General features: G+C 32.3%; 1 protein-coding gene and 1 long non-coding RNA gene across 5 annotated transcripts in view; one reads left to right on the forward strand and one right to left on the reverse strand.

The window, feature by feature from the left end:
• The window catches only part of LOC108001643 (uncharacterized), a 97852-nt gene that overhangs the window by 76023 nt on the left and 4158 nt on the right, over positions 1 to 17671 (reverse strand). The gene's annotated exons all lie outside the window — the stretch shown is intronic.
• On the forward strand, positions 9495 to 16026 carry LOC114578023 (uncharacterized). 2 transcript variants are annotated; one of them, XR_009829433.1, is made up of 3 exons: positions 9495 to 10204; positions 13384 to 13544; positions 13680 to 16026. It is a non-coding gene; the product is annotated as an uncharacterized LOC114578023 (long non-coding RNA). The 2 variants fall into 2 exon arrangements; XR_003698589.2 differs by having other exon boundaries at positions 13384 to 16026.

Consider the following 17671-nt stretch of genomic DNA (forward strand, 5'->3'; position numbering starts at 1 on the left):
ATTTATTATACATCATTACTGTTAAATTAATATAATTTACCTCTACGAAACTTGCATATAACGAGAAATGTTCACAAAATAGTCAGTTAATTACAACAGAGAATTTTTTTCTTTCGCTCACGAGCACTCAATTAACGACAAACATGAAACAACGAGGCACATTTTTCGAGACTCTACATCAGAGATACGCGACGGCGCTGTCATGAATTAATCGTAACACAGAATAGCGGAGATGTGTTAAAAATGTGGCCGGATCCTTTTTTGAATTGCGGTTTTCATCGCTTTCCAGCGGTGGTTATTTCGAAGTAAGTATATGTGTGGCTTTTTCCACAATTACAAAGACACTCGTCGCTATATAGAAATAGGGAAAAAGTATTCACGCGTGTGTGGAACCGATATTTCCGAATAAAAAGTTAACTTTGTCGGAGTATCGCTTTATGGACAAGCGTGTATGCGCGCATGCGTGTAAGTTCTCGCCCATCATATATCGACATCTTTTGATGTGTTTCCCAATGTGTATGTATATTGGGAATTTTTGCAAAGCTACTGAACCAAAAGAGTGGCATCAAATTCGTTTCACCGCTGTTTATATGCGTAACGTAATTCCAATCACACAAGTAGATTTGTTAATTCTTTTATGCGAATAATATTAGCAAATTAATAGAATATATTTAATGAATTTCAAATAATTTATGTAATATTTTATATGATATAAAAAAAAATGAAAGACATTGTTTTCATTTAATTTCAAACATTCGAATTTTTGTTATAAAATAATCCATGGATATACGATGAAGCTGAAAAATCAAATAGAAGAAATTTGTATTGTGCGTTTAGAATGAAAAATAACCTTAGCGAATTTTACTTGATCATAGAATTTCTATCTACGTACTATAAACGAAATATTATACGAAAATTATCATATTTAAAATTGTCATATCTCAATACTAAAAGAAATCATCATTTCCCTTTTTCTCTATTCCTTATTCTTTTATTTTGCTTCTTTTGTTCATACAGAACTAATATCGCATAGATTGGAATAGTTCTAAAGGTTCATTGAGAATTCATCTAGATCCACCGCCATTAGAGGGCTTGAGGTCTACGACATTCGCGTAGAGTTCCAACGCGAAATGGTGCCTAGACGAGGCTTTCTCGACAATGCATCACCACCGTCACTGTATCGTATTTCGTTTTTCGTAACGTCGTGCAGCGTTACCGCTCTCTCACGCAACCCGGTATAACTACGCCGACGAGCATAAAGGAGGAAAAGAGAGAACGAGAGGTACAGAAAAGAGGAGAGATATCATCGACGATCAAATGTTCCCCGCGAGTGGCTGGCTATCCAGGCTTGACTTTTTGTTCTTAACCTCTCGTTGCCTTTTGTCTTGCTTTTCTTTCTACGCTGTTTGCGCATCAGTTGAAACGTGGCTCGCTGATTTCAGGAACGAAGCGCGACAAAATTGCTCCTGTTCTTCGTTTACCTGGCAAGCAGTATTTTGCCATGGAAACGCACCACAGTCGAGTTAGTCCAGATCTATGCAATGAAATATTTTACATCCTCTAATTGAAACTTTTCATTATGTTTGATATCCATTTTCAATTTCCATATATACATATATATGGAATGTGTGTATGTGTGAATAGTTTTTTTTTTAATAATCAGTTTGAACGAATATGGAAAATTCGAGAAAATTCGAATGATAAAACACGACAGCGATAATATCTAAATTTAAATAATGGAAACGAATAGATTTGAACAGTACATAGCGGAAAGGTAATCATAAAAGCCATGTGAAATTTCTCTGTAGAAAGATAGAATTTGTAGAACAATATTCTAGAATGAAAAAAATTTTCAACTAATTTTTTTCATTTTTACAAATGACTTAAGTGCAGATCCATCTTTCTAAAATTTCAAAATATAAATAAATTGAAAATTTGAAGTTTATATTTTAAGTGAAATAAATATTGCAAAACAAATATAAAAAATATATATATATAAATTAAAAGTTAAATAAATAAAACCACGACAAAAATAACTCATGACTTCTAAAGTAATATTGTCATGCTATAGCAATAACCTCATAATTCAAAGAGTTAAAATATCAAAATAAGAAAAGAAAACAAAAGGAATGACCTCTCTACGACATTAAGTGACTCGAAACTTATTCAATTCGTCATGCGATAAATTTTATTAAGCTTAACTCTATTATAAAAATCATTAAATTTTACCATAAAATCTTTTTATCAAATTCTATCGACCTTTTCTATATCGACTATTATCAAGTCGAATATCAACGACATTTATCTTATACGTCACATGCACACGCAATGATATAACGTATATATACAGTATATAATATACGTGACAAAATCAGCAATTATGCACAACGAGTGAACTTTTTTCCACATATAAAAGCACATACAAAAAATTCTTCAACGTTTTGATCTTCTGTAAACCTTTGGAAAAGACGCATTCACACACGCGAAAAGACGACGCTATACTTGTTATGTTATACTTGCAAGAATTACGCTCGCACTTTCATTTTTTACCGCAAAGGTTGGGCAAAGCCTCTTGCGATTACTAATGACGCGAGAAGAGCATATCAGCAATCGAGAAGGTGAGAGGAGCCTTCATTCTAGCTTGCTTTTCTTTTCCCTTTACCGATCTTAGTCTCTCTTTCTCTCGCTCGTTACCTTCGACATTTGCATTCGACAGAAAGAGAGAGAGAAAGAGAGAGGCAGATTTCAGGCTCGAAGGAAACGAGTACTTCTATTTACTCTTTGTATGAGAACGAGAATAAAGGATTAAAGGAATACATATCCAATACATATGTATAGTTAAATAAGTGATCTGAAGTATAAGTGTGCAATAATCATCCCTACCAATTCTTCTTGACACAGGAAATATCCAAATATATATTTTATATAAAAAAATAATGGATTTTTGATAATATAAAATGACTGAAATTAATGTTAATAGTGATAGTTAATAATTAAATAATAATTTATTTAAATTTATATAATTGAATTTGATATAACTTTAATTATGCGAATTTAATTAATAAAATAACTTAATTATAGTTATCGTGTTATAATATAATAAAAACTATAAAAAAATTATATTTTATTTCGATAATTGAATACAGAAATACGATCTTTCTCGAATCAGAAATTCTAGGAATTGATGTATCACGATCATATAAGCGAACAAATTCGTGATCATATATCCGGGATTAAATTTTCATTCCACTACGCTAATAAGTGTTCCGATCATTTTTTATAGATTTTCGAAATGTTATCAAAGTTTTATTTATATCTCAAGTGATTCGATGAAATTGAATTTATATCATTACTCACTCTAATCGCTATGCATATACAGCGAGATAATTCACATTTCATCGTCCTGTCGTGTGAATAATTATCTTTTATTCAACGTTATATGATTTAAACTTTAAAATTTAAGTTATTATTTGCTGTTCGTGTAGAATTAATTGAATATTTAAATTTTACTCAAATATGTTATAAAACTATTACTGTTATTAATGATAAAAAAATGACTTTGAATAGTTGCATGATTACATGCAATTAACGAATTTCTCTGATAAATTTCTTAAATTCTTTGATATAAAATCTTAACTTAAAAAAAAAATTTTAAGATTATTCGTATATTTGATTAAATCATCGAATATTAATTTTATAGAGATAAAAAAGTACAAAAAGTATACTTATATGTCTTTAACGAATTATGTTAAGAAACAATTATATTATGAAATATATTATTTTTTTTATAATATCAATAAAAAACAAATATTTAACATTTTCTAATATAACTATCTACACGTAATAATAATATTCATTAAAAAAAATGATATGATGTATAATATATCATTAAAAATTATAAATACGAACGGCTTACAATTAAATCTGTTATTATTATGAATCTACTTAAATTTAATGAAATATTAAATTATATAACCTTCGTATTACGTTCAATTTAAGTATATTTTTAATGATTTATTATATCGTTCATAATTATGAAGAATCATAAATATATCAATTTGCTTAACAAAACTTCTGTATCCCTTTCCTTCCTTCTAACCTAACTTTTTCATTCTATTAAAAAAGATATCAAATAAAGACTTACAATTTTACACTTTATAATCGCGATGAATCCATGTTGTATATAAGTAAATGCTTCATTAAAGTTCCATTCTCGAAGCGTTTCAAAATTCAAATATTTCTAATAATTCTAAAGCTGCTACTTACAAGTGCAATCCGTTTAACTGAAATACGGAAAACAAAGCGCGGGAATGCTTGGATAGACTTGTACTACCAGTGGAAAAGTACAAAATAACAAACAAAGAGGGCAGGCGTGATGCAAAACTTCGTTAAGAATAACTGCTAAATATTTTCGATATTTTCGATTTTTCATTACACAATCTTACTTTTGCATATACATCGATATTAAAACGAATGATTTTTTGTTTCAACGAAAATAATAAGAACGGAAAAAAAAAAAAAAAAAAAAAGAAACAAATAAAAACGAAAATATTGAATCTATTTCAATAAAATTGACGACAGCGGTCTCTGTGGCTTTCGAATCAATTAATTTTTAACCAGTGGTCAGTTCTAATTTCTTCGAGAAAATTACTCTCGATAAATTGTCTATCTATCGCGAAGGTTATCTCCGAGTTCCGAAAGTTTTTGTGCACAAATTGAGATATTGATTTGTCAATGTGTGAATATGTATATATAAAAAAAATCATTTATAAAATTAATACGCAGATGATAAAAATATGTGGGACTGAAAAATTTAACGAACCAAACGGCAATCAATTTTGATGAAACTTGAAAAATATTGTGCTTCGGTGAAATCAATTATCTTTTTTTTTTTATCACGAAAATGGTACTAAAAATGTATCATTTAAAAATATGCAGGTGGAAAAAAATTTCGATTCGTTTGTATTACCTTGTGAAATATGAACGGTTGCATTATTTAAAAAAAAAAAAGAGGAAAAAAAAAAGAAAAATCAAAAGATATAATTACAAAATTATCAATATAAGATAATGAAAAAAAATTTACTCTATCAATTTGAACAATTATTAATAATTGCATTCTCATACGTATTTCTATATTTTTTTTATATTTCTATTTCACAAATTTAATATTACATTGAATTATTTTATAAATTCATACGCACACTTATACATTGTAGACTTTTACATTGTATATTTTTTTTAGAACATTATATTCAATTTTTGAAATATTAAAGGAAAATAGTAATAAACTAGGAATGCAATAAATTTTCTTAAAAACATTTAGTGAAAAACTTTAAAAAACAAAAATTTAGATTAGAGATATAGTTTACATCAAGATTATTGGAACATGCAAGTGAAAGAACCTTAAATTTAGCAGTTTCAAGATCCTATCAAGTAGAACAACTTTAAATTCAACGTTCCAATCACAAGTTAATGCTAGTGTCCAAACTATGTTATTCGATTTCGTTTTTACATGTATTCATGTAACACAAAGAATATAAAGTTCATCTTTTTTTCTCACTCATTATCCTTCTTATCATAATTCGATATTTGCACTCGCCTTGACCACTTCGATGGTACAACTTTCATGCGAAGATCGTACGACGAACGTTCCTAAGATGTGACTCAACGCTGTAATATTTCTTGGCAACTCACGACGATTTCTTTCGACGTGCAGCTTATCATTTATCATTAAATTCCGTGGTGGTTAGACCGGTTAGAAAAAAGCCTATGAATGCAATCGAAATACATTCCAGGAGGCAACCTCTTCTCATTCACCGATATAACCTTTACACGAGCATAATCGATTTCTCTCTTTTGCTTTCCCACTTCCCTACAATCAAACCGCTTTACTCCCGCCAGCTAGCGAGAAATATTGCTATGCATTCACAGATAATCGAGTTTCCTTTCTTTGAATTTTTTTTTTTCCTATTGACGCACAATGATGTTTTTCTCTATTAAAACATTTTTATATTTTTAACGTAAACAAAGGCAACGGTGATAGATTTATCGTTTCGACAAATCTTTAACAAATTCAGTTACAAAATTCTCCCAATAATACGTAATAAAAATTAAATTAAATTATATTTAAATAAATATGAAATAGAAATTTCACGTATGACCATTTTATGCGTATTCATCGGCAAGTTATCAAATCCTTACATGTTTCTAGACATTATCGACACAATTTCATTTACTCTGATCGGCAAGTGAACTATGGTATCGATAATACAGAGATGAAACACTATTATGTAGCTACAATACCGTGCTTTGAAATTCACAGACGCCAGACAGAATGCGTCTGTGCAAAGAAAGATTCCGATGCACGTGAGGTATCTAAGATCAAAGCGACGCGGGGCAGAGACTTGCTGGAAGGGAATGGATTGCTCTAGAGAGACAGAGACAGAGACAGAAACGAACGGAGAGAGAGAGAGAGAAGAAAAAGACTAGTTGGTGCGTGCGGTCGCAGAGAGGGAAAGAGAGAAGTTGAGGCACAGATAGAGAGGCTTTACTTTACCCTTAGCCACGACGGTGTATACCCTAAATGGACTCGACTCCGCCGGAGAACTCCACGTATTTTCCACGGATGTTTATGACCCCGACACATACACACACACACAGTCAATGATTGTAACACACTAGGTGCAATGATCACGATTCAATGCGCATTATACGCTCATTAGCTCATTTCTCGTATCTCGCAAGGGGCGAATTTAACTTCCCCTGCGCATAATAAGCAACTGCTGGTGGGACCCTCTTTCTCTCTCTTCGATAACGTCATATTATTTCCACCTAATCCAACGAATCGAAAGAACGAGCCATTCATCACTGTTGAGCCGGAGTCAAATTCATTAGGAATTGTGAAATCACGTTTTGATAAATGTCGAATTTCCTCTATTCACTCTGTCAGCGTGAGAGTGCAGGCCTGCTTCGAGTAGCGAGTATTTGTTCGATGAAGTCACGACGATGATGCATAACATTCGTCATTCGATTGTCTCCGCGACGGAATCGTCGATGTTAGTTGTTGATGACTACCGCGCGACTTGTTTGGTGTTTCGACGGAGGATGCCAGCGATGATATTCGATGCAATTATTCTGATAACTTTAATCTCTCGTTTCTGAAATACTATCATCGAGAAAACATCGAGATATCTTCGTTTCAATCTTGATTCGATATTGCTCCACCATTCAATGGAATATCGAGTAATTTATAAAATTAATCGAAGTTATTAAAACAAATCTGTCACAAATATTTCATTAATCTTTTCAGAATATGCACGTTTAATTTTTTTTTTAATTAAAATTATTTTAAATAAAAAAAAACTCTTACGTATATTCTTGAACAGATTAATGAAAGATTCTTAAAAATAAATTAAAATTAATATAAAAATATAATTTAGATATTAATAGCTAGAAACCAGTTACAATTATACAGTTACGTAAACTATCGGTGGACAAGAAATCGATTACTAATAATGTGGCGAAACCTGTATTTGACTGGTTTATCGATAGAGATACGCTTTTTCATATAAATTACTTGAAATCGCATTTCACGCAACACATTATTTTATATCTCTTTTTATCGACATTTCTCTTTTCAGGTATTTGTATTGCCAGTGTTTCTATCCGCGGGAACGAGAAAAGAAAAATTGACGTACAATGACATTACATCTATAAGTATATATCTTATGTATTTATTTATACGTTAAAAGCATGATTGTTCTGACGATGTGGCAACTCTGGTCGACGACCATAACGTATATAACTTATCGTAGTATACCAGACTTTCCTGCACTTTTCAATTGCTATATGAATGTGTAATGATTATCGACAGACATATGCGAGAGACTCTCAGAGAACTGTAATAACTTTGCTATATCAGGCCAATTATGGTATTAATACTGAAAGTCTCTGAAAGCTTCGATTCGCGATCTATAGATGTGTGCAAATTTCTCTCTCTATCTTCATTTTATATTTTCACATTATTATATTCACTTTATATTGTGGCCGATAGTTCATATGCGCGAGTAATGGATATTCGAATCTCAATTTCGAACAAAATGTAAAATTTAAAAAAAAGAAAGTTTTAAAAATTCTGGATTTTGAATTATATTCAAAGTTTTTCGAATTTTTCGTCATATAAATTATATATAGATTTAAAGCAATTCGATTTCACTAGCTTTTAATATTAGAGTAATTAAATTTGTCAAAATAACGAATTTCATTGTAATTGTCTATTTATTTTCATAATATCATTTTAGTTATAATTATTTATAATTATATAAAATTAGATAATATAAAATAAATATTAATATTAAAAGCTGATTGATTCTTTGCATATATTATACACGTATATATGAAACGAACAATATATATATTTCATACTCCTATCCATTTTTATTATTAATTCGTATTAAAATGTTATTTGAAATGAAATAAATTGTCGTAAAATTCAAAATAAATATAAATATTGAGAATCAGAAATTTCCTATCCTTAACTAACACGAGATTATTTCTTTTGCCACGAAGATGCCATCTATAACCTCACAACCAGAAAAATAACCTATAATATTATGTCATTACAAATTCCATCTTAATCCATCCTTTATTGCTAGACACTTACTAATACTAAGAATACGCGACAGCACAAAGAAATAGAGTCTTTTATCCCAGGAAAATTGAAAAGATGAACAATAACATTGTTGGAATAGTGACACTGCAGAACGGTAGTTAGTTTACTTTGGACGCCATAAACCTTCTTTTCCCCCTCCACAAAGAACGAGAAATACGCCATAGTGATCCCGACTATTACCAGATGGCACAGATGGACTGGGCTAATTCACAATAGAGCATGCTACTGGCCGTATCCTGGTCGTATTTACCTGCTGCTTTTACAGCCTGTCTTCCAGATCCGTGTTCTTTTCAAAGTTTCTGCTAGGTAGTATGCCCGAAAAATCGGTATTTCGGAACGATTTCTTTTTGTCGGATCAGGCCGACGACAGGAAGAGTGTTGGCTGACGACATAATCTTACCAGGCCTGGCTTACCTACGCTATCTTAACTTCGTTTTTGCCTAAAACGCATTTGGCTTCCGCGCACTCGACGTTCTTGTCGTTGACTCGTCCCTAAAGCGCAACCGGGGATTAGTTCCTAACTCCTGACACAGATTTCCTGAGAGTTTCCACGAATTTATGACTTACCGTGCCAGGCGTGCTCACGGAAGGAAGATAACATTTACATACTTGGATACTTGAGTACGCGTCCATTGGTGCTACCGATGAAGAAGCTAATGTTTTATGTATTTTCCTTTTTATTATACTGTTTAAAATTCCATTTGATAAACGAAGACATCTACATATCGGTAACGAGAAAAAACAACAATGAAAATTGGCAACAGTTTCTTTTGTCCAGGATCTTGCAAGAGATCAATCGATGATGCTTGTTGTTGAATTTTATTTTTATTTGTTTTTATTTGTAAACAAACAATAGAGAGAATTCTGAGAACAAACGCCATTTATACACTTTTCTGAACCAACTACCGATTCACTGTACATTTCGCGAATACAATAGAACCGTAAACCGTCTAACAGTATTACGATCCGGAATAAACGTTACAGTAAAAGCATCCGTGCAACAATTCTTATACACTGAAATAATACTATGTAACGCGCTTCACTACTGCATATTTGAGCATAAAACTCATCGGTCGAGTAATCTCCAAGTTACTATCTTACTGTATACAAATTAGTCCCCACAGAGTCGGATCGAATGAGTCTCGCCAGTGGCGCCGCCAGGTTAGAGGTCGCTTTTAAAATTTTCAACCGGTCAGTACACACGCGCCTTTGAAACTGCCTGTTCGAGTTTCACCGAGCACATGGTTTAACGCGTTCAAGTTTTAAGGCTGTGTGCATTATGAATGAACACAACAGCAGAATGTAGGGCCGTGAACCATATGGTCGAAGAAACACATGGAGAGAATGCACAGGCATCTGGACGAGAGAGAAAGAGAGAAGATTTCACAGAAGTAGAGAGATGTAAAGCGGAAAACGGAACGTCGACACGTTAAACGACCACAGGGGTGCAGTCAATAGCATCTTAGGGTCGTTTTATTATAGAAATTTGACGTGGCGCGTAATGCAATTTGGGATGTGACAAATGGACGGCAGGTGAGGCTAAGCTGCTCGATCTTACACGTGCACACATTTGTGAATTTTTCTGATTCGTATAGATGTCGTATATTCTAAAAAGCGATTCTCGAACATATCGAAGTGAAACGATACATCAAATTGTGCCGCCATCTTGTCAGCCATTATTATAATCGAATTATATATACAAGAATTTTCGAAACTATTTCATCATACTCGACGGCATGATTGTAAAGATATTTGCCTATTTTGAACGTGTATCGATATGTTTGGGCGAGAATCAATGGAGTACCACCGGCAGTGCATCAATAGCCTTTATATACCGAATATGATTGGCAATCCCAATTGATAAAGATATTGATTTAGTATACTTGTAATTTATAAAGCTCAATGTACACACTGTCAAAATATTTTTAGATAATAATTGAACAAATGATGTTCAAAACAACATCATTTTTCATAGTATATCTATATAGTATTATCTCTCGAACAAACAATGGAGCGGGATAAACGTTATACGTGAAAGAGATAGATGATAGAATGAGAACGAGAAGTTATTTATAATAATCTCGAATGGATAATTATTTTCAACAATTAAAATTATATTTTCAATTAAAATATATATATATATTTGATACAAAAAAAATAAATTCATAATGGTATGTTTAATTCGAAAAAATTTTTGAAATTAATCAGATTGATTAGATTATAAATACTTTGTTTTATAAAAAAAAAAAAAAAAGAATGTGTTCCAAAATTACAATTCTATTTCTAAGATTATACAGAATTCTTTTTGAATAAAATATAAATGAAAAAATCAATGAATAATTGTTATTGTTACATAGGAATTAATTATACATGATAATAACTTTTCTGTTTGCTATTATAAGTACAATTAATGTAATGAAGATATTTCTATTATATCTCTATGATATAATTTTAATTTTAATTTAATTTTTATTAATCAAAAGAATTGTGAGAGAATCGTTATAAATTTCGTGTAAAAAATCGTTACACAACTTTACTTACAAACAAATATGTATTTATATTTTATACTGTTCGCGAAAAAGTAATTCTCGATGTAATCTTACGAGTAGATGTTAAACAAGATCTGTGTTGAAATAGTACATCGAGAATTTTACCATTTCTTCGCCTTTGTCAGGGATAAAATAAACGTTCTGTGATATTCGTTATTTTTACGGAATTAATTTAAAAGAGTTTAAAAGATTTAACATTATTGTAAACTCTCTTTCTTTCTATTTAATTTAATAGTAATTGTTTTATTCATTCCTTTTACTTTTTTTCCCTTTCTTTTTTTGAATAAATCAATAGAGAGAGTTAAATTAATTATTTTTTTTTTAAGTTATAAAGTAAAAGTAAAGATTCCTTTTTCATTTCAGAAATATAACATTATCATGAAAGTAAATTTAACACAGCTGCACAACAACGTTTCTTAAAAATGTCGCGCAAAAGCAGAAGTTATTTAAACAGACCAGAGTACAGTGTTCATTACTCTCTATTCTATTTACAAGATATAAACATGCTTGTCACTATTTCTTTGTCTGAAGATCAGTTTATACAGTTTATACGAATTTCTTCTCTGTATATCCCATAAAAACTTGAATTTTAACTACATTATATATAAATTTTGTAAAAAAAAAAAAAGATAACCTTGAAAAATTTGCATAATGAAAAATATGAAAAAAGCTTTAGTATTTTGTTTATTTTATTTCGTGTAATATTTTTCAAATTTTTATTCCGTATTATGTTATTATTATCTGTAATAAATAAGCTAAATATTTTAGTTATATATAATGTTTATTTTTTGAAATACAGAAGTTTTTTGTGATCTAGAAAATCGCTGCAATTATGGAGGAAATTGTACTTGTAAAGCGATATTGTGAAAAATTAATAAGAAAATAAAATATTAATTTTTCCAAAAACATAAATGATATATTTTTAAAAATTGATAAAATTCCTCCTTTTTTTTTTAAAGAAGACATATAAGACACGATCAGAAATTTAGTATAAATAGCATTGAATTAGTACTCACAAATGAAAATTAAACAAACTTTGAATACCATGCTAATTGAAACCCTACACGATAGAGTCAAGACAATCGGTTTATCATCTGGCGAGCTTATTTTGAATTTCCAATTTTCTCTTCCAAGTATATGTGAAACGATGAAAAGCCACATTTCCATGAATATTGTCACATTCAACGTTGAATTATGCTCGAGAGCCTACTAATCCCGTCTTTCGAGAATATGCGTTACGCATATAGTATGTCGCACGCACACGTGCACCAGGTATACACGCGGTATAACGATGCTTCCGCCACACATAAATTAGCATCATGAGTGGCCGGGTGACCTGGTGTGTACGAGACAATTTTCTAAGAAATTTGTCAAGCGGTAATTCTTGCAGCCCCTTCAAGTGTAAATTCAGCTCTCGCGATGGCTTCGACCGGTTAGTCTGCCCGGTATGCAAATAAGTTGGTCAAGATAGCCGAGCGATGAACAGAGGATGGACGTGTCGTTATTTCAATACTGTTTGTATTTCATGATGGAACGTGAATCATCGGTTGCCTAATTCCGATAACGCTGTCAACTACCGATGTATAGCAAATATTTTAAACATACCTCCTCTCTCCTCTACGATCGTCATAGCTGATCTATTTTCGAATAAAGCGAAGTGCTGCGAAACTGTTAAAATGCATCGTTTTGGCGAATTTTGTTTTATCAAGTTCTTTGTTTAAATTTTTCTAACAGTTTCTTTTTCGAAAAATATTTAATATAAGTTTTTGCACTCAGAATATAAAATTTTAGAAAAATTGCGAGAGGCATTTATAGATAATAATCTATGAATTCGTTATTGGGCGATTCTCTTTCTTAATTTCTTACGTGATATTAATAACAAAGACTATTATTTAAATTTAATCTAATTAAACTCGAACTTAACTTAAGTTGATATAACTGAAATGAAACTTTAACTCAAACATGACTTAAAAGCGTAGAAGCAAGCCTAGAAGCGTAGAAAAGTAAGCAATTTCCAAAACTAGACTCAAAGATTAATATCATTGAATTTTACAATCAATCAAAAATGATTAATATAATTGATCGAAATTTATATAATATTGTCTTTGAAGATTATTCACGGTATGTGCTTAGTGCAATTTGAATTATTCATCGTGTTTACAGGAAGCTTGACTGACCTACCACACGCAGCTGAAACCTATTTTCCTCGAACGAGAAAACGCAGTGAATAATATCTCGGGCACAGAAGACGACGGAAGAAGGCGAACGCCAGTTACAGGGTAATTTATCAGAACGAAAGATCTTCTGATGATTAATATTCAGCGGTGGGTAATAATAATAATAACGACGAATTATATTTGGGTAATCGTTACGAACTGCAAAAGGAAAAATTTGTACATAAATAACATAAATATTTATATATTTCATTAAATATTAACTTACATGGATAAATATTCCAGAATAATCGAAGAAATGACGAAGAAACATGCACGAATAAAAAAAAAGCATAACTGATTATATCTAATCATTGACGTATATAGTATGCTCACAAGGCACGGTTATGTACCGATGGTAAGAAAGAAAAGAGTGTGAGAAATTTATGAGAAAAAGAAAAGAAGAGAGGGAGAAAAACGTTAAAATTACAAGGGAGGGGAAAAAAAGAAGAAGAAGCAAGATGAAAAATTAAGAAACAAAAAGAGTACAACAAGAAAAAGATAGAAATAGAAATGAATTTAAGAATCCAGAGATTTAAAGATGTGCGCATGCGCGCGTGAAAAGAGTAAAATAGAGATCTAAAACCTAGAAAGAAAGAGAAAGGTGTAAAAGTGCGCGCGCATTACAATCGAGAGCGCAACGTGCGCGCAGCGATATGCATCGCTTACGAAAAAGCTCGGAAACCGGCCAGGAGCAGGCTCAGCGGCTTAAGTGATTTGCATGCGCGACAGGTGCACACTGCGGAGTATTACGTGTTTAATTCACGTGTCTTGCATACTCGGCACTCCGATTCCACTGATTTCCATAATACAACGCCGGCAAGAGTGCCGCTAGATTCGAATGAATTTTTTACAAAAAGAGATCGTTTATGCATATCGATCGTACGTGTCTCGATCGATTCTTGCGACACGTCATCCCGATAGAATGAAACTTGGACGATTCTATAGAATCGTCGTACTTAGAATTTAGAATGATAGATTTGTATAATAAAATGTAAAAAAATATAAATATAATTTTATAATTGACCATAATTTTATATAATTGTAAATTGCATTTGTATAAATGTAAAATATATGCATTTACAGATGAATATCTTGCAGTAAGGAGGAATTAATAGAAACAATTCTGATTTTATAATATCGTAAGGCCGCATGAATTATGGACACCTACTCATCGTTGCATGTTACGTTAAATCATAAGCAAAAACAATAAAGAATCTTTTTTTCTTGAAACAAAATTTATACAGGGTAATACAGATTTGTAGGTAATTGTGTATTATATGGTAATATCATGTTCTAAGATCATTCCTGGAACTACCGTGAGAATAGTACACTGAAATAATGTAACAGCATACATAAGCGCATTTTGTAAAAACAACTGCTCCGACGAAAAAGTGTAATATTTCAATATTTTCACTTTCACGCGCGTTGACTCGCCTATTTGTCCCAAAATGATATTACCTTTCTCATTTTGTACCAAACTATCGGAGAATACGATGTAATAAAAGAATGTTATAACTCTGTCATAATTATGTAAAATATTTTAAACATCTACTGTATTGCACGCGTTACACACAGGGAAAACAGCGAAGCGACGCACGTGCTTTCCCCACCGTTCTATTAAACTTCTAACAACCGGTCTCCTCTATTCGATAAGCCATGCACGTGTATATATAAGCACACAACTATGGATATGACAGTGTCCGTGAGTGTAAGTCCATGGGGTCATTCAACAGCGGCAACACGAAGCGAGGAAAGTAAGGGGGAATAGGGATATACCAGGATGCACCAGCGGCTTGGAATTACATACGTTCTTTGGGATTAACGTACCGAAAACTCGTTTACGTGTTTTCTAATTGCCGTGCTAGAAGGAATCGAATAGAAGCGATACGGTGCAACCTTCTCTCGTGAGAATCGAGAAACGGTAGAGCGCTGTGTTTCGGATATCTTATAACTCGCGAGAACTGAAGCTTTTTTTTACCTTGCAAACCACCATTACTTTCTTCTCCCACCCAAACGAATCATCTCTCCACGGCTACGGCACAGCGAGAATTACATAGCGAGAATTTCTCTCGAGGCAAAAACGATCAAGAAAGATAGGACAGGAGGAAAAGTGCGTTAAAATATTAACGGCCGTTAGTCAGTTGAGTATCGGGGATTATCATCCTTGCAATTATACGTGAACGATCGGCTAAAGGTCAAGATGTTAATTAACATTTAACCGATTGCGTGCGTTTCTGTGCGAGAAAGCATGGCAACAAGCCAGAAGTTTCGTGGGAGTCATTTGTATATTAAATAAAACAATTGTACGTAAACGTGATTGATTTTCGAATAGTCCACAGCCAGCTTGATTCGTAAGTTTTCTCTGTGCAATCGATAAAAATGTATTTGTAATTTTGTTATTGTTATTATATTATATTATCTGCGAATTTATGCAATTCTTTGCGCTATAATGGAGAAAGAGAGGATGAGATCTTAAAAAAAATGAAACCTATCGAAAAGATGGGTATGCGTTTAATATGGTTAGCATATTGTTTTCGTTCAACAAAGAAATTAAAGAAGAAAATAAAGATGAGAGAAGAGATAAAAAAAATTCACGTGAATTAATTTGTATGTGAGTATCGGATTTTTTTTTAAATTTATTGAAAATTTTTCATTTTACATGTCAAATACAGGAGGAATTGCATCTACATAACATTAAACTCAATATTTCAATATATATAATTAAATTTAATATTCTAACCAAAAAATTTAAAGTTTATTTTATTTATTGAAGATTTATAATAATCCTAATTCGATATATTTCAAATCCGATTAAAGTTAAAACCTCTATTTTCTATTATAATCTGATAAAAATTTCAAATAAAAAATGGAAAAAATAAAAAAAAATAAAAAAAATCACCCACAGTTGATAACATACGATACTATGACTCAAACTAAGGTGCGTTATCGTGGGAAATGAAATTGAAAAAAAAAAAAAAAGAATATCACTTCCAATTACACGTGCACGTAATACCAAATATTGGGGTAAAAATGTAAGAATGCAAAAGGTTACTTCAGGTGAGTCAATATTATTCCATATGATGCGACTACCCATGAAAAATGTGAGGAATGCAAAGTTCACGATATCAGCGAGCACGATTGAAAAATTTCTAAACGGATCCTACATTATGAAAAGTTTTCCTCCGTATAGTCGGCTACGTATGATTTCCTTTCCCCCACAACCGCTGATGCTTCACAGCGTCTCTTCCTGGATTCCTGGCGAGTCTCCTCAAGTTTTAATATGCGCGCCTCTCACTGCAAGTATCGATAACGCGTCCAACATAAATAGAAAATAGTAAAAAAATACTCATTTCGCTCTTGGAAAATTTGGGTTAAACTAATTCTGCATATATATATGCATGGAAACACACTTTATTATACTAAACAAAAATCCAAAAATACGAAGAAGAGATATAAAAAAATCCAACCAAGAGATTTCTCTTCGTACGAGGATCTTCTTCGTATCCATATAACGTGATTCCAGTTTCTTCGTTAGTCGCGAAGCGAATCGCTTCGAAGAGAAAGGTACAGGTGGTGGGGGGAAGAGGCTACAGTTGAGTGAAAGACAGAGAGAAAGAACAAGTTAGAGAAAAGAGAGTGAACAAGACTGTAAAGGCGAAGGCAACAGCCTAACTCGTCGGAGGTCGGGTCAAATAATAAAATAAAAGAATATGGTGGATGGGGTGTAAGGTGGTGGCGTGGCAAAGGTAGAAGAAACTTTCTGCTATGGGTACACAACGCGATGGGGCCCCGATGGCCGACCGCCGGTTCGTCGCTGCTGGAAAAAGATGCGTGGCCAACGAATCGAGCCTCGACCCGAGGGAGAAAGAAACACAGAGAGGGATATATCCGACGTTGCCACATGCTCACTGAATTTCCGACCGGTCAAATATAAAGGCTGTCTTTATAAAGACCGCCCCGCGGTGTATATTTCTCTCTCTCTCTCTCTGTCTTTATCGTGCCTTCGAAACTTGCATCAAATTCTTGACGTCTCATTAAACATAGTCGGATTTCAACGAGTTAAACGGTGATGTTTTCTCTTCCCCCTTTCCCGCAATACCCAACACACAACACCGTGCTATGAAACACGATCAAGAAATGAATTTCTTTTTTTGCTAGATTTTATACATCTAAGTATATATATATTTCGATATCTGGAATCTCAAAGATGGTGCTAATATCATCGAATTATGGAA

The sequence above is a fragment of the Apis cerana genome, linkage group LG1, assembly GCF_029169275.1.
Source record: "Apis cerana isolate GH-2021 linkage group LG1, AcerK_1.0, whole genome shotgun sequence".
Taxonomy (NCBI): domain Eukaryota; kingdom Metazoa; phylum Arthropoda; class Insecta; order Hymenoptera; family Apidae; genus Apis; species Apis cerana.